Genomic DNA, 16,540 nt, shown 5'->3' with positions numbered 1-16,540 from the left:
GGATATAATGCAGATATGACTGAGTATAGGAAACACTTTTGATCATTATTCTTTATATTAACACATGCTCTTCTCTTCTTAATCATGTATGGAAGTTCTATGTAAGAGAAACCTCTCATTGATACATACTTATTAATTCTTAATTCTAAAAAGTCTATAGAATGTAACATCCATCCAGATCCTTTACTTTGAAACTCTTCCATTTCTCTTATGAGTTTGTATGAAGCTTTTTTACAAAAGTCATCTAAATCTGTAAATTCGAGTATTATTTCATTTGAAGTTTTAAAATTATGTTCTTGTATCGTATTTTCTTTTTTAAATTTACAAATAAATGACATTAACTTTAAGCGCATTGAAAAGTTTAAAACTGTCCTTGATTTTATTTTTAACAATCCTACTACTTGCATTTAAGAATTTCAAAGGATCTTTATATCCATCAATGTTTTCTATTCTAAATGTCTGTAATCTATATTTCAATGATGTTTCTTTCAATTCAACTTTTAGCTTAGGTCTTTTCGGTTTCGGTGTTTCAAATACTTCTTCTTTAAATGGGAATATATTTCTAATCTGTTTTCCGCTTTGTTCATCGTCATGTTGTTTAAGGTCTATCAGTTCTGCTTTTCTTAATCGGGAATATCTTCTGAATCCCCTCTCCTTACATTGTCGTCTTAACTCTATTACGGTATATCTACTATAATTACTCATCTTTTATTATATAGAAAATCTCACTATAACTCAATTTTTATCTTCACCGGATTATTTCAGTTCATTTTTGTACTATTTTTACCTCTATATATCCTAATACAACACCTAACATTGTACACTCCTGCCATTGTCTACATATTACGCGTTGTATTAGAACACGACTTTCATAGGAATAACCTATCAAAGTCACATATACACATCTTAAAATTAAATCATTTTTGTAAACTTACTCATCATCGTCATCATAATCATCACTACCATATTTATATTCATCATCACTACTCAAATCAGATGTTTTTTGTTGCATTATTAATAATTCTTTTTCCTTTAACAGTATTTGCTTCTCTAGTAGTGCTGCTAAAAGTATAAGATCATGATGAATTAGTTTAAGTCTATCATGTAATAAATCAAATTATTTCTCCATATTTACTATATAGAAAACCAACAAAAATGAATAAATTTAAAAAATCTAAGAATAAAAACGAACATGACTAGTGCTAAGGAAATATTATCTTACAAACCTATATTTGATTGTGTATGTAAACATTTAGATATTGGTGGTTATAATGATGAAGACAAAATAAATTTTAGCATCTCCATATGTATGTTAGATCATTTGTTCAAGAAAGCCACTAAAGAAAAGAACTCATTTCTCATACAAAACATTCTCTATGCAAACGTTATGGATTTGTCTGATGAGATATTAGATTCACTAACTGATGAACAATGGTTATCTATAGGTTATGATGATTATGAGGAGGAATATAACTATGATCACATTACAGAAGATTTCATACGCAAATATCAGGAGAAGGTTAATATGAGTGAAATATGTTTATGGAAAGAGTTATCAGAAGAGTTTATAAGAGAATTAGCTGATAAAGTTGATTGGGAGATTATTTCAGGAAGCCAAGACTTATCAGAAGACTTTATAAGAGAATTTGCAGATAGAGTTGATTGGAAAGAAGTATTGTATAATCAAAACCTATCTGAAGAATTTATTAGTGAGTTTATAGATAAAGTTGATTTTGATGCTATATCTTATGGAAACAAACTCTCTGAAACCTTTATACGAGAACATGCAGATAAAGTTTCTTGGGGGTGCTTATCTGGAACTCAACAATTATCAGAAAACCCTATAAGAGATTACGCTGACAAAGTAGATTGGGAGGCAATTTCAATGTTTCAAAATTTAACAGAAGAATTTATTGCAGAGTTCGAAGACGGAGTTCATTGGCATAACATTTCAATTTATCAAGACCTATCTGTAGAGTTTATATATGCATTTAGACATTTTGTGGATTGGAGAGTTATAATAAGAAAATATCATAATAACCCCGATTTAGGTGATATATTGAATTTAGCGTTCGATATTATAGCAGATGGTTTTGTTTAATGTTTAACTAATTACTTTTATGGCTATTATACCATAAAAGTCGTAACCTTAATTGTTAGATATTAACCAAATCTTCTTCTGATAGGGATGTTCAAAACTCATTACCCTTACCTTTACAGATATCTAAATACAAAAACTTATTGTTAATTATCTCTTATACTTAAAAACAAATCAATAACAAACTCGTCATCTTCTCCATCCGCATTCTTTAGGTCTACATGACAACCATGCGAAATAACACAATCATACTTTTCTTTTACTTTATTTAGAAGGTTAATCGAGTTTGGGTCTTTGGTTTTAGACAATATAGTCATGTCTGAATTATTTTCTTGTAAGCATTGTAATCTTGTCTTTATGTTACACTCTTGAATTCTTCCAACCCAATACCTGTAACTCTCATAACTCTTTACTTGCTCTCTTTTGTTTGTTTCGTACTTTTCTAATATCTTTTGTAGTTGAATAGGGGAGAGATTCTTTTTAATAATAACTAGTTTGTGTACTTTCCCTGGATCTTCTGTATGTTCAGCTGCTATCTCTCTAAGTCTTGTGTTTTCTATTCTTAAATCGCTCATTTGTTGTTTTATCCCTTCTACTCTTCTTTGCAACTCTTCTTGGTCTTCTTGAATTTGTTTAAATTAGAAACGAAATAGTCTTCGATAATATCATAGCATTTGTCATAGAAGTCTTGTGATATCCATAAAGCAATAGCGAGAAATATCTTTTTATACATATATGTTCCGGAAAGAATAACATTTGTTTCTGTATCTCCTCCACCTTTTACTAGATACTTAGAGCGACCCCTCGTATATGAGGAGTCGGTTATTTTTTGATCGTAGTATTTTATTAACTCTTGTGATTCTTTGTTCCTTAACCAATTATCAAACCTCTTACCACCATCTTGACACAACTTAGTAGCATTGAAATATCCTGTACTCTTATCTATAATCAACTTGAAATCACCAAAAATACCATACCAATAATTGTCTTTAATCTGTTCATAACAAATATCGTTTAAACTAAGAGAACTATCCATAGTACTCATATTTATTATATAAAAGATTGATTTAATCATTTTCGGAGTTTTTACCCACACAAATGAGCGGTTGGTAGAATCAAAGACACCAAGAAGGCACTTGCTACTATAGACGATGAAGATAAGGAAGGTCGAGAGAAAGTTAAAGACTTCAACGTGTATATTTTTGGCAGCACCGATCGGAGCTCCCCATCTGTTAAGTATTTTCTCGCATTTACTAATATGGACAAGGGGGAGTTTTACTCCCCCTTACAGAACGTTCATCCTCAAACAGTTTTTATCAACGAGTCTGGACTTTACTCACTTGTGTTTTCGTCATCCCCATCGCCTGTTCTATGTAATCTTAAACCAGCCTTTTATGGAATAATAACCATAAAAGACATATATTTACATAACAACATTACTTTTATCTACCCAACTATTATGTGAATCATCAAAGCCTAGCCATTTAACATATACTTTATCACCTTTCTTTCTTAACACGTTTTCCACCAAGTATTCATCTTTATGTTTCGTCTTTAATAGTTCTGGTTCGTAAAATCTACCTTGTACATCCTCTTCCTCTAAATCTTTAATTCTATATGTAGGTGGGTTAGATGGAATAACTTCGCTAATAACAAATACTTCTGTTGACCAATTAGGTGTATATCCTTTCTCAAATAACCCTTTCGACTTACTTATACGAACATGATCACCTAACTTGTATTTGGGTTTAACACGTCTATATTCTTTCCCATACACTTTCTCCAATATTGTTCCCTCATTCTTCTTATTAACTTCTATAGGCTTTAAACCAATTGTTCTATGTACTCTATTATTATACTCACTAACCAATGTTGGTAATATCTCTATCCATTCATAATTCCCTTGTGTTGTGAACCTTTTCCACATGTTTTGTTTAAGTGTTCTATTAAATCTCTCAACAACAGAAGCTTTCTTACCACTATAGGTTGAGTAATGATTAATCTTATTTTCCTCCATTAACTTCTTAAACTCTTTATTGTAAAACTCTCTACCTTGATCAGTTTGTAAGTTACTAGGTTTTCTCGTTCTTAATATGGATTCGAATGCTTCTGTAACATTTCTACCACTCTTATCTTTAACAGGAACAGCAAACGCATATTTAGAGAACACATCTATAACCGTTAGCAGATACTTATAGCCTTTATTTAATTTGGAAACACCTTTTAATACTCCACTATCCATTTCTAGAAGATCAGCTTGCCAAAGATCATCGATATCTTTTATAACTACACTTAATCTGTCAAAGTTTTTTCTAGATGGTTTGTGAATTTCTTCTATAATGTCTTCTCTAACACCTTTACCTTCTTCTACTCCACCGGGCTTTTTAACGAATTGAGTTTTAGTAACACCACATACAGAACAAATACCTTTCTTTAGATATCTTCCATTCTTTGTTCTATCCTAATGTTATCTTTCTTTGTATCTGTCGATTTCTTCCACTTAACACAATACATCCTGTTTATTATATAGAAAATCAATAACTATCGCTGTTTAATATTAGGCTATCGACATTCTCATCATCATCATCACTATCTTCATCTTCTCTTTCTACATGCATAATAAGTAATAATAATTTACCATGTTTCAGATCAGAATCTTTAGACGGTCTAACTGCTAATAGATCATTTATATTAAAGTGTAATGGAAAAGTTTCAATTAGAGAGCCATTTAAATATATATCTATAAAATACGTATTATAAGATGATTCTATATGCATTATCCTACCTTTATAAAGAAATTTGTATGCGGTAGATAGATTATGTATTAAAAAGAACGGATTTTCAACATTTTCTGATATCAATCGACCTGGAAGCTCTATAACATAACTCCGTTTGATGAAGTTAAGCTCTTCTTTTAACATGGCAATATCTTTTCTCACAACTGTATTATCTAACTCTGATATCATTTTAACATTACCAAAGATATCCATATTTATTGTATAGCAAATGTTTTTATGAAAGCTCTCTTTCTATGTACAATATAACAAACAATAATTGACCTTCTTCCATAGCTGAAGTTTTATTTGGTTTAATTGTAATTATATCGTTCTGGTTAAAGTTAAAAGGTAAATTTTCAATCAAAGTATCACCCAAATATATCTCTAGAAAGTATTTATCCAAACTTAATTCCATGTGCATTATTTTCCCATTATAGAGAAATTTGTAACCATTAGAGAGATTAAATATTCTAAAGATTGGTTCCTTAACATTTTTAGCTCTCAATCGACATATTAAGGGTATAGTTTCTTTCTGCATAATCAATTTAGTAGTATCCATCCTAAGCTTTTGAAAATCTTCTTTCTTGATGTATGTGTCTTGTAACGTTTCTAATGCATCTTCAAATCGTTTTCTATCGTTCTCTAATTGAACTTCTATTGATCTAAGTTGACTTACGCTAACAACATCATTTAAGTTCTCCAATAATTTTAATTTTTCTTCACTAATATCAACATCAATTTTTCTATCTTTAACATTACCAAATATATCCATACTCTATTATACAGAAAATGCCCATCCTAATTTTTCAAAACATTTCTTTAACATCTCTGTTTGTTTAGGCGAATGTTTAAAATCAATATCAACATGAACATCATGTTTTTCAACAGATAGTACAATACACATTTTAAGTTAATAAACAATACTCTTTTCGGATACAGTTCATTAAAGGCTTCGTATAAGTTTTCGAACTCATTTATAAGTGTTTCTTCCATATACCGTAAGTTTAATGGTTTTTGATCGGTAAGGTGATAGTGTATTAAATAGACATCATCATAATATTTTGTGTATTTGTTTTTCTTTAGTACTTCTAGAACATCTTTTGTTGATATTAAATGTTTTGGCATATCTCCAAATTCATCATTTAACACCTTGAACACCTCTTCGGGAATAATTCTATCCTGTAAAGCTTGCAAACGAGATAACTGTAGCTTAAATCTTTTTGTAGTATCATACCATGGTTTTCTTACGCAAGCAGCTCTCATTTCTTCATTAGTACTGTAAACCCAACCACTCTACAGAACAATCATCACAAATGTATCTACTCATACCTTTTGTTAATTACTTACTACCACAATTACTGCATTGTAATGGTCTAGAACTATAATTTGTCAACAACTCCTTTAAGGTAATTATTGGACGTAACTTTTCCAACTCTTCTTCCGTGTACAAAAATTTAGGTATTAGCATTTTCCATAAATCAATAACATTATATACGTTGTTTCTATCTTTTAAGTCTATCTCATTAACATCCTGAAAATACTGATAAAAATTAAATCTATCCAGTGCATCTAGTTCATCCTCATGCTTCTCAAAATAATCTAAAAATCTATTGTGTATAGCTTCCATATTTATCTTAAACAAAACTTTTATGGATACAAACCATAAAAGCACTTAATCATTTTTAATCATATACATAACATCACTAAAAGAATACCCTTGATTTAGAAGATTTAAAACCTTAACACAAAGATGACCACATATAACTGAATTAAAGTCTTGTATTCGTTCGTCATTGTAAAATAAGTTTTCAGTACCAAGATATTGTACTAGTTGTTTAGGAGGAACACCACCATAAGAATCGAACACGTACTTTATGTTGTTATCTTTCCAATAGCATATCCAATGAGTACCAATGTTTTCTGATTTATCGAGGTTAACTACACCACACTCATTTACATAGGGTTTTTGTGGAAGTTCATCACTCATAAATACACCTCTAAATCGTTTTATCTTTAATTCTTTAACCAACCTCTCTATATCGAAGTTGGTCAATGGTTTTAGTTTTTTGACTTCTTTGGTTTACCTGCTCCCTGCTTTTCTTGCATAGCCATATTGTGTCTTTTTTGTTCTTCAAGTTCTTGTTTATTCTTCTTAGCATCCAGTACAGTTTTAGTAATCGCTGCTGCACCACCTGCTAATGAGCCAACTGCCCCTAAAGCTGCTAAAATGGCTGGAATTGTAAAGATAAAACCGCCCATATGCTCTTTCTTAATCTTTTTCATTTGCGCAGTAGTTAAAGTTAAATTCATTCCTTTACCTTCTTTAATTTTCTTAGATTTATCACTAAGCTGTTTCTTTGTTAATACATGATCAATATTTAAATCCCTTAGTTCACTGTAAGGAACACTAAACATACAACCTTTAATAGAACACATCTTCCTATTTATTTAAGAGAAAATCTTGGTTTGTAAAAGTAAAGTTGTTGTAGCTCCACCAAAATCAATTAAAGAATCATTCTCATCTGTTATCCTTATCTCAAAATTGTCAACCTTGTCTTTGGATATAGGGAAAAATAATGGATAAGTAGGCTCATAAATGATGCTATGTTTAAACTCAGCATCTGTTTTAAATGATGCTATGATCCCTGTTTCTCTATGTGTGTATTCTGTATCTTTAACAAACATACCATCTGCTATATTACAGTGAACATTTATAGTATCAAACGGATGAAACTTTGTCAACTTACTTCCAATATGTGTTTTGTTCTTTTCTAAAGATTCAAAATACTCAAATCCAAGAACAGTACTTAAATTTCCCATTGTGATATCAATATCACCTGTTTCTATTTTTACTCTATTTGTTACGTGATCCTCTTTTAACGTTATGTTTATGGAGCGAGATTTTAAATAATCATTAAGACTGCTCAAGCTGTATTGTCCATTTGGTATACGAACAATTTCATCTCCATACTTAAACATCGTATTATGTGTAAGGTTTGGAGTTAGATATGTACTGTAAAACCCAACTAGTCCTATACTTAAATATTTGCTACTGTTGTCTAATTCGTAATGGAGTTTCTTCTTTAAAACAGAAGTATCACTCGTTAACTTAAATACCTTAGCCATTTATTATATAATAAATGAATGAGTTTGATTTACCTAGAGATATCCCAAGAGAGAAAGTAATCAAGTTAATAGAAGATATCATTCAAAAGTTAGAATACAGTTTAAAGAAGAAAAAGAGAAAACTACGAATTGTTAAATATGCATACTACACTTTGATCACGTTATCAGTTATACTTTCTGCAACAACTGGGTTTATTAATACTTTTATACCCGTAAAAATTTACTCAATATTAACAACATCTCTTGCAACTGGAAGTGCTATAATAACAGGTTTGTCTTCTAAGTTAAACATAAGCCAAAGATAAGATGAATATAAAACCATTGTCACTTGTATTAACTCATTTAAAGAACAGTTAGAGATGATAATAACATTAAATGGTGAAATGGATAACGAATATATAAAAGATACGTTGCTTAAGATCAGAAAACAACTTAAAGATATAAGATCATAAAAGGTGCCCCGCTGTATTCGGAGGTCCAAAATGTTAAGACATGTATATTTTTGGTAGCACCGATCGGAGCTCCCTATCTGTTAAGTATTTTCTCTCATCTAAAGGTACAAATCCAGCAGACCTCTTAATCTCAGGCACATACTACAAGAAGGCACTTGCTACGATCCTAACTCTATCAATCTGTTTAACCGCCTCAAAGAACAAGAAGCTATCACAACCCAAGGCAACCACTTAAAGACAGACGAATAAAAAAGCCAAGGGGGCTACGCTGTAGCCCCCGGTAGGTTTAGTAACAGAGTAGATTTGAAGACCTGGAAACTACAAGGGCTGTCCAGAATACGTACACCCTTCCAAATGAACAACCTCACACAACCTTCATCAACGAACCGGGTCTGTACTAGTACTATGGTCAGAAAATTAATCATCGGAATTCCGAGGGTTTCAAACAAGCATCATATGAAGTCAAATTAGCAGGTAACAAAATCAAACACACCATATCAGGCACAAGGGTAAGGACGTTGGGAACATTCTAGGATATCAAAACCCACAAGAAGCAATCAGAGATCATGTAAGAACAGAATATCAACGGGCATATAGAGATTTTAAAGGTGAGCAAAACGCTCACCTTACAGTTCATCCTCAAACTGTTTGAAAGGAGGCCAGTGCTGGTGGCCCCCAACGTGGGGCATTGATTCAATGCCCCTAACTTCTGAAAACATTTTCTTATCTTATTCGTCTACATGATCTTGGATGGCGTTTCTAGGTTGTGAATACTCTAAGACAAATAGGATCATAAAAGGTGATGATTTTCTCTATAATAAATGAGTAAGAAAACTATTAATTGGGATGTAAAAGAGATGATAAAAGAGACAGCAGTTAAGAAAAGAAATGGAGAGCTTATACCTGATGATATTCGATGTCTTATCGTGGGTCCATCTGGGTGTGGTAAGACGTTTTTGCTATTTAACTTCTTATTACAGCCAGGTTGGTTAAACAATAATTACTTCTACATATATTCTAAAAGCATGAATCAGCCAAAGTATGAGCAATTAAAAGATCGATTTGAGAAAGCAGAACTAAAGTTCAATAAACAAATAGCAACGTTCTTAAGCGGTAATGATTCTATTGTACCTATTGATGAATGTGAAAAATACTCTGTCGTTATGTTTGATGATTACATTTTAGAGAATCAAGATGCTGTTAGAAATTACTTTACAAGAGGTAGGCATAGACATTTAGACTGTTTCTATCTTGCACAAACATATTCGAAAGTACCTAAACAGCTTATAAGAGATAACGTTAACTTCTTATGCATATTCAGACAAGATGATACTAATCTTAAACATGTGTATAATGAGTTTGTTGGAGGAGATATGTCTTATGATAAATTTAAAGAGATATGTTCAAAATGTTGGCAAGAAGATTATGGTTTTATAGTAATTGATATGACAAGGAAGGTAAACAATGGTAAGTATAGGAATAAGATAAAACACTTTATAAACGTTTGATGTTTTTTCACGTTTGTTCGTTTTAACGTTTGACGTTTATTGACGTTTGTTCATTTTCTATATAATAAATGGATGAGAAAGATATTAATAAGAATATCAAGTTAAAGGAGTTCTTGATAAGGGCTTCAAATCTTGGAAGAAAGAAAGAGCAGGTATATATGATAAATTTAAAACACAAGAGCAACCTGTAATTGATGCTATTCAAAACTTGGGAAGTGAGATCAAAGAAGTAGCAGAACAAAATAAAAATCTAATAACTGAACTTGTTCCAGTTGCACATAAGACGGCTTCAATAGATCCTAGTCTACTAGAAACACCTAAAAAGATAACTTATGATAGTTCCTCAAGTAGTAGTGATACGCCTATAACGGGGGAAATAAAACAAATGAGAAAACAGATTAAAGACAAAGTGGAAGGAGTAAAACCTTTAACAACAGCACAATCATTTGGTAAGATTGCAACGAAATATTATAGTAAAAGAAATGATAATGTATTTGGAATAAGAACTGTAGAAGATGGAAAAATAATAAATAAGGTAGGAAATTCTGAAGTTAAAGTGAATGACGATGATTTGATAATTAATGGTAAAACTTATAAAGGAACAGAAGGTCTATGGGAATTGTTAAAGATGAATACTAATAAAACCATTGAAGATTATGATGATGACGATTTTGAACAGTACAAGGAAATAATAATGGAATCAGATGCTGCCTTCCAAAAATATAATCGAGATAAAAAAGTAGCATCTAGTAGAGGTTCTAAGTACATTAATATTATCAAGCCTATTTGGGATAATTATATTAAACCATCTTTACCTCCAACTCCTAAAAAGAACACGACACCTAAAAGGACTGGTGAAGGAATTAAACAATATACAGAGACACCTAAATAATATATATGGATGGATGATGTGAGAAAACTGATTGATCGCTTGATTGTTATTGATGGGGAAGAAAAATCTGGAAATGATAACTTTTATAATGAGAAAGTAGGTATAGTGAGTATGATTAATAACAAGCTTTCACAATTTATTCCTAATGATCCAAAAGGTATAGGTTATTTGATTAAGATCTTAAATACATTACCACCACGATTCTGGAATGATGAGAAGCTTGGGAAAGGATTAGTAAATGATTTGATTAATAAACTCCCATTTGAATTACATATTCCAGGTTTTAGATTTTGCGGTCCGGAAACTAAGCTTCAAGAAAGGTTAGAAAGAGGTGATGAAGGTATTAACCCATTAGATGAGGCTTGTAAAGAACACGATATATACTACAGAGACAATAAAGAAACAGAGTCAAGACATATTGCAGATAAGGAACTAGAAACTAAAGCATGGAAAAGAGCATTTAGTAGTGATGCGTCAATTGGTGAACGATTAGCTGCTTTTGGGGTTGGTACTGCTATGAATGCTAAGGTTAAGTTGGGATGGAGATTATATGTTTTTAATTGTTATTATGTATGATTCTTTTATGGGTATATCCCATAAAAGCGTTGTTTCAAGATTTTCTTTATAATAAATGGATAGTGTTGAGAGTTACGAGTTACAGAGTTTTAAAGCAAACACAAGAACATTTAATAATTTGAATGAAGCTAACAAAGATGTTGAGTCTGATTTCGATGTGGGGGATGGCTTCATACATCCACACAAAGCAGATTGTCATATGACTTTTGAAGTTGTTGGTTCATCAATTGGAGGAACATTTTATGCAAATGATACTATAAAACCTGTAGATAACTTCTTCCCATTCTTCTTTTCTCAAATTGAGGTTAGAAAGCATGGAGTTGTTATAGATAAGATTGAACTACCAGGAATAACATCTACAGCCATCGGAACATTAAAGATTTCCAAACCAGAAGTTGAATATCTAAAACAAGCAGGATTTGGAACGGATGATAAACTTGGTCTAAGGAAGGACTTTAGTGTTTTGTATCCATTAAGATTAATTCCAGGCTTTTTAAGTGATTATAAAGAGGTTATGTGGAAAGGTGGATTGAGAATAACATTTACAAAAGCTAACAACAATAACGAAGTCTTGTACAAATGGACTGGATCGGGGGCAGCTCCTCATGATGGAAAAATAACAATAAAAAGTATGGAGATAAGAATGCCTATTGTCGAATACGAATCTAATTATGAAAACAAGTTAAAGTTGAATATTCTTAAGGAACCTAAAATCATGTTTTCATTCCGTACTTATCAATGTATTCAGAAGACTGTTGTAGGTTCTTTCTTGGAGTTTGATGTTACTACTCAATTTAATTCTAGACAATTTGATATGCCTGATTTCGTAGTTGTAATGTTCCAAACTGATAGAAGTGGTAAACAAACAGCAGATGCAAGTAAGTTCGATCATTGTAAGGCAAAGATTATGTATCTTAAGAATGGGAGGAATGAGGTATTTCCAAAAGAATCAAGAAACTTAGATATTGCTAACAGGGATTATTTTAAGATGTACGAAGATTATACTGCATTTAAGAGAATAGCATGTGGCAATACCGAAATGTACTATGACCCTAAAGAGTTTATAGATAACAGACCAATGTATGTGATTAATTGTAGTAAGAGGAAGAATGTATCGGTAAATGAGAGAACAAACATAAAGATTGTGGTAGACTTTGCAGAAGCTGTGGCTGCTAATACTATATGTTATGCGATTTTAATTGGACGAAAGAACTTTACATATGATCCCAAGAATGAGAAAGTAGTAGAAGAGTCTTAGATAGTTAAATTTATGTTTTATGGAAGTTTTTCCATTAAACGAAATTGATAAAAAATGAATAAAATAATTTGGTGAAGATAAAAATTGAAGAGTGATCATTGATTCTATATAATAAATACGATGGCGAGTCATATTGACCTTTTAAATAAGCTTGGAAGTCTCGAGCAAAAACAAGTTATTGGATTAAGAGAATTAGAATTAAATACAGAATATAAGATTCTGAACATGGAAAAGATTAAAACTAAGTTTGGGAAGAGCATTTTAGTTGAGTGTGAGGAGTTTAAGGTCTTTCTTCCACCTAGATTTACAAAACACATAACAGATAAAATGATTGATGAGATCGTTAAAGATGGAATAAAAATCAAATACACTGGCTTAAAAGATAATTATCCAACTGTTGAGTTCTGTATGTAAATTTCAAATGAGGATTGGTTTTGTGAATCCAAAAAATAACAAAAATGAACAAAAATATGTTGTCAGAAGTAAAAAATGGAGTGATTAGAATGGATCCTCAAAAGAAATTTATACTTACTAATAATTTCAATGTAATTGTGAAAAATGTGCAGACCGAAGTTCAAGTTGTTTTTGATATTAACGGCTGTCTATTCAGCTTGAATTATGATCAGTGGACAGAGTTTAAGAAGTCATTGTTTCCTATTGAGAACGAGGATAGCAGAAGATTCCATTATCAGTATCCGAACTTGTAATTTTAAGTATGTTTTAAGTGTATAAGTGTTTTTATAGTATCAAGACTATAAAAACTAAGACCTTTGGATATACAGAACATAATGTCATTTGAATTTTAAAGATACATATATAAATAAGAGATTTATTTGAGTTTTTTCTAATTATATCCTTAGAGATATGCAAACTGCAAAACATTCGATAGATAGTAAATTTATTTGTCTATTGATTGCCGTTTGAATTTTGAAAATCGGTTAATAAACAACGGAGATATAACAAATTCGGAATAGTATCCTTAGAAATATGCAACCCACAATACATTCAGAAGATGGCAAATTTATTTCTCTGTCGAATGTCGTTTGAATTTTGAAAATCGGTTAATTAGGGACCGAACTATTGAATTTTAACGTTATTTGGGGGTGACTGTCAGTGTTGCCAACTCATTTTTAACAATTATCATATTTATTAGTAATGGGGTGAATTCATCAATATATGTTTTAAAGCGATATCTTGAAAAATTAAAATCGTGGAACGTTCCGAAAAAATATATTGAGTTGGAGACACTGACTTTTTTCTTTTTTTGAACATTAATGTTTTAGCTATACTTACCAGCTAGGTGGCTATGATCAAGAAGTTACTCACCTACTCAATAGATGGTGTTGCATATCATGTAGTTTATCACTGAGTGTTAATGGGAAGGAAGGAGGGAAAGAGACTCGAGAGATATTTTTTTGTGGATTCAGTGACGTCGTCTAACAGCTATTATACAACGTCATCGGTACGAGCGCTCTCTGGTGAAGACAAAAAGAATGATTGAATATGTATATATGACGTAGTCTAACAGCTATTATACAACGTCATCGGTATACAGCTCCATCTCACGAGTGCTAGCTAAAAAGTTCTGTTGGCATGAGGAGGCTAATGCATATATATGTATGTTGGTGTGAGGAGAAGGAAAAAGAAAGAGACTATAAATCTCATGTACATATATGCTCATGCTTCTCTCAACTTGCTTGTAAACTGAATATATGTATGCGCGTCTGGTGTAAGTGTATATATGTATGTAACCAGCGAATCAACATACTTAACTTTAACTATCATCATTCAGCCATCTGTGGACCGATTTCGATCAAACAAAAACTACTTTTTCAATCAAAGACAGCACTATAAGATATAAGTTTTAGATGTAAGCGTTTTATGAGTAATTTCATAAAACAAATGTTTATTTAGCTTTACTCCCAATTTGAATAAGGCATCATGCTTACCCTCCATTTCAAAAATGCCCTTATATAATCATTCCACTTCTTACTATTAATATGATTAATAAAGATATGATGTTCTTAAAACTAAAATAGTAGTCTAAGTTTTTATAGGGTAATGCATTATTCCACAGCTCATGTATTTTATTAAGATGATATTTTGCTCTTTCATCAAGTTGAGCTTTCCCATTCTTGTAGTCGATGTAAAATTCTAAGAACATTAGTTTAATATCATTCAATTCGTTTTGTAAGTCTCTAAATTCTTTTTCAGATAATTGTTCAGGATTTACAACATGATAAGCAAACGCACCCATTTTTCTGTTTCATCATTTTGTTTGCTCATTTTATTCTGGCATGCTTTACACTCATCTCGTCTTGTATTTCCATTTCGAGCAAATTCTTGATATTGTTTTAATTCTCCACAAATTACACACTTTTTCATGATTTATTAAATATAAAATATTCAAAATACTTAGTTAATTTTTTTGATTCTAAATGTCATAAATACCTATATGCAGTGCAATTACCCAATCTACTTTGTGCTATTCTTCTTTGTTAAAGTACTATGGTTAGTAGTGGATTTGCAATTTTCGATGTGTATAATTAGATTCTATGCTGGAGGATTTCATATATAAAAAAGCCTGGTTTGAGGAAGTGGCCCCAAACTGGTTTTATGAATACTACTTACACCAATCTTAAAGTAATTCCAAAAGCATTTAGGGTTTCTCTTTAAGTCATTTTCTGATTTCGTTATATAAGGTTTGTAAGCCCTATTTATAAGAGTTTTAGCTTGTTTTCGTAACTCCTTAAATTTATTCAGATTATAAACTGAAACATGCATATTTTCTATAGTGATTTTTTCTTTAAGTATACTTACAATTTCATGCGTAAACCAGCGGAAGCGACGATATTTTTTAATATTTTCCACTTGGGCACACTGTTATTGATAATAACATTTAAAATATTATAAAAGTAATTCACTGATAGATTAATATCCTTTATAGCAAGTAACTCTGTCCACTTTTATTGCCTTAAAAACTAGATAAATAAAGAAAATTAGCTTTATTAAAACTATACACAATACTAGTAGTATGCTTACCACGAGAAATAGTGTCATTAAGGTACAACTGACAATGTAATGAGGTATGATGTTTATCTTCTAATAAGAAATATATATTTGTAGATACGTTAACTTCCAACTCAACACTAGAGACAACTAAATCAAGAGTTTTTCCACAAGCATTCTTTACTGAGTTCAATGATATTAAATTATGAAATCAAACGAGCAATCTATAATAGAAACAATATTAAAATCACCCACTATAATAATATTATGAATTTGTATATCACGTATTTCTTCAATTTTTTGAAAGAATTGAAAATATTTCTCCTCTTTAGTATTCGGTGGAAAGCATACATCAATAACATAAAGATATTATGTTGCTACTTTAACTTTTATACATAGAGCTTCAACATGATTTATAACTATTGGAATTCCAGTAACACTATAGATCTAATAGATCTATAATCTAATAGATTGATAAATTATTACACGTTTGTTAGATAAATCTCTGATTTGAAAAATACCAGGATTAGTTGTTTAGCCAAATGTTAGTTTACGTGATAAGAGTGAAGGATTCATTCTTAAATACCAACACAATGGTATAAACTTAAATTCAAAACTACACTGTTATTATAGGAAGTTTTCTGAAAAGTTTATAAAGAAAATTAAAGACAAAATAGATATATTTATTTCCTTAATAGTAAATAAGTATGTGAGTGATTTCTTAAAAAGTAAATTAATATTAATATCAAGCGACGTAGAATAGGTGAAAATGAATAAAAAAGAATGTCCAATATAAAAAGAATCATAATTTGAAATGATTAATAGTAGCTGTAATCACATATTT

This window comes from Thermobia domestica, chromosome 2 (genome assembly GCF_964235325.1).
Source record: "Thermobia domestica chromosome 2, izTheDome1.hap1.1, whole genome shotgun sequence".
Classification (NCBI taxonomy): domain Eukaryota; kingdom Metazoa; phylum Arthropoda; class Insecta; order Zygentoma; family Lepismatidae; genus Thermobia; species Thermobia domestica.
Note: the sequence above shows the minus strand (reverse complement) of the source record.